Consider the following 3438-nt stretch of genomic DNA (forward strand, 5'->3'; position numbering starts at 1 on the left):
GCTAGTTATGCTTAAATATGAATACGAAATAGAGGCTTAAATCCGCGCGACTTGTGATTGAATATAAAAAAGAAATACAGGCCTAATTATTAGTAGTACGTAGCGTTCCCCACACCGGAAGAAAAAATCACAAGGAAATGTAACCTGAATGATAAACAATGTATAATAGAGAAGAAGAATGTATGTAAATGGAACCAACCTTAATGTAGTGGAGGTTAGGCGACGACACGAAAAAACAACACGATTGAACTTCTCATTCACTAATAATTTGACGTGACGGCCACACCATTCACATACTCTGCTATTTGAAATCAAATTGTGACGTACATAGAATTGAAGTAAATCATTGAAATTGTTCTTGTAATTCGCTGAAAAACTTGTTACATTAATAACACATCCATCGCACGATGCCATATCAATATAATTACAGTAGATATGTTTTCTGTATCAACAATGGCCAGATGCACTGGATGCGCTATGTACGAAGAAGTAGTAGGCTTTGCTTCTATCCATCCTATCATTTCGTGACCAGTAAGCGACATAGAATGCCGTGGTGTATTAATGTGAAGAGAAACGTCATTGTGGTCCAGGGCTAAGTCGTGCGAGTCGTCTGCGAGAAAAATAAACATAGTCCAGGGCTAACCTAACCTAACCTAACCTAACCTAACCTAACCTAACCGCGAGTCGTCTGCGAGAAAAATAAATAACCTAACCTAACCTAACCTAACCTAACCTGTGATAAAATTAAACATAGTCCTAACCTAACCTAACCTATGTGAAAACAAATGTAATTGTGATCCAGGGCTCAACAAATGTAATTGTGGTCCAGGGCTCAGTACCATTTAGTTCCTAAGTACAGTGGTTGGCAGCATCGGCGAGTCGTGCAAGTCGTCTGCGAGAAAAATAAACATAGGACAGTCATACCGCGCGTATATATTGCCGATGAAAGCGGTAACCATGGTACTACCGCGGTACTAATCTTGCGTGACATGTACTGAAGTTGTAATGCCATTTCATCCCTGCCTTCCCACCATACTTCACCATTTCAGGTCTAATTTCATCTATTCCTGCTGCTTTATGAAAATGGAGTTTATTTACCATCCTTTCCAATTCCTCAAGCGTAATTTCACCATCATTTTCCTCCTTTCCATGAGCTTGCCTGTTCACAACACCACCAGGATGATTTCCTTTTACATTGAGAAAATGTTCAAAATATTCCTTCCACCTCTCCAGTGATTCCCTGGGATCTATTATGAGTTCACCTGAATTACTCAAAACACTGTTCATTTCCTTTTCCCTTCCTTTCTAAGATTCTTTATTACTGTCCAGAAAGGTTTCCCTGCTGCTTGACCTAGCATTTCCAGGTTATTACAAAAATTCTCCCCACGACTTCTTTTTGGATTCAACAACTATTTGTTTCGCTCTCTTTCTTTCATCTACGTACAAATCCCTGTCTGCATCGGCCCTTGTTTGGAGCCATTTCTGATAGGCTTTCTTTTTACGTTTACAAGCTGCTCTCACTTCATCATTCCACCAAGATGTTCGCCTTTTCCCATCTTTACACACAGTTGTTCTTAGGCATTCCCTTGCTGTTTCTACTACAGCATCCCTGTATGCCACCCATTCACTTTCAATATCCTGAACCTGCTTACTGTCTACTGTTCGAAACTTCTCACTAATCATATCAATGTACTTCTGTCTAATTTCCTCGTCCTGGAGATTTTCTACCCTTATTCGTTTGCAGACAGATTTCACTTTCCCTACCCTAGGCCTAGAGATACTTAGTTCACTACAGATCAGTTAGTGGTCTGTATCTTCGAAAAATACCCGGAAAACTCGCACAATTCTAACAGATTTGCTGAATTCGAAGTCCGTTAAGATGTAGTCTATTATGGATCTGGTACCCCTAGCCTCTCATGTGTAGCGGTGAATAGCCTTATGCTTGAAGAATGTATTCGTAACAGCTAAACCCATACTAACAAAGAAGTCCAGCAAACGCTTCCCATTCCCATTAGCTTCCATATCTTCCCCACATTTACCAATCACCCTTTCGTATCCTTCAGTTCTATTCCCAACTCTCGCATTGAAATCGCCCATTAGCACTATTCTATCTTCGCTGTTGACCCTGACCACTATATCACTCAATGCTTCATAAAATTTGTCAACTTCATCCCCATCTGCACTCTTACATGGTGAATACACGGACACAATTCTAGTCCTAATTCCTCAAACTGTCAAATCTACCCACATCATTCGCTCATTTACGTGCCTAACAAAAACTATGTTGCGTGCAATGGTATTCCTGATAAAGAGCCCTACCCCAGACTCTGCCCTTCCCTTTCTAACACCCGTCAAGTACACTTTATAATCTCCTATCTCTTCCTCGTTATCTCCCCTTACACGAATATCACTTACTCCTAGCACATCCAGATGCATCATCTTTGCTGACTCAGCCAGTTCTACTTTCTTTCTTCCGTAAGACCCATTTATATTGGTAGCTCCCCATCGAATTCCATTTCGTTCGCCAAGTTGCTTCCAAAGAGTCCCTCGCCTGTCAAATGGGAGTGGGACTCCGTTACTCCCATAGGTCAGAGGTTTGCTTAAAATGTTCTGAGCTCGGTAAATTCATGAAGCAGGACGCTACCCTACTTGCACATAGTCCAAGTGAGGATCTCTCCTCTAACTGGCTATGGACTACCGGTGAATTGTATAGGCCTAGCCGCCTGAGCACAAGGAGGGCCATGACCCAGAATATGTCCGAGATGGCCACTCCCATTCCATATCAACTGGTATCCCGACTCTCAGGACCACTTACTAGGCCACTCAGTCGTTGCCCATGGTTCACGAACTAGGACGTTACTACAGTAACCAACATCATGAATCATAATATCATTTATAAGTAATAAAAACAGAATCGGAGATAGTTTACAGCCTTGCTTCAAGCCAACCTTGCATTCAATCAGGTCGCTTACTAATCCTTCTTCTAGTTTAATACAACAGTAGACTTTATCATATATGGCCTCATTGGCTCGGATCATCTTTCCTGAACCCCCCACCCTTCCTAATTTTTCTACTAACGCACTTCTACTCACTTTGTCGAAAACTTTCTCAAAATCAATAGCAGCTAAATATACTTTATACCTCATTCCTTATTCAGATATTTCTCCAGAATCATCTTAACTATCATAATATCTGTCATCCTTCTGCCCTTTCTAAAAACACCCTGAAAATTTGACAGTATCGACTGCTCTTCAGCCCAGTCTCTCAGTCTGTTCGCTAATATACCTGTATAAATCCTACTCAAGGAGTCCTGTAGTGTTATTCCTCTATAATTACTCAGGAGAGATTTCTCTCACCTTTCTTTTTGTAAATTGGGCATATAATCCCAATTTGACACACTTTTGGGAACCTACCACACTCAAAAATCTTGTTCTCAGC

General features: G+C 41.0%; 1 pseudogene; it reads right to left on the reverse strand.

Annotated features, from left to right (window-relative positions):
- Window positions 1-1800: 1800 nt before the first annotated feature.
- On the reverse strand, window positions 1801-2436 carry LOC137496925 (craniofacial development protein 2-like; annotated as a pseudogene).
- Window positions 2437-3438: the final 1002 nt, after the last annotated feature.

The sequence above is a fragment of the Anabrus simplex genome, chromosome 1, assembly GCF_040414725.1.
Source record: "Anabrus simplex isolate iqAnaSimp1 chromosome 1, ASM4041472v1, whole genome shotgun sequence".
In the NCBI taxonomy this organism is placed as follows: domain Eukaryota; kingdom Metazoa; phylum Arthropoda; class Insecta; order Orthoptera; family Tettigoniidae; genus Anabrus; species Anabrus simplex.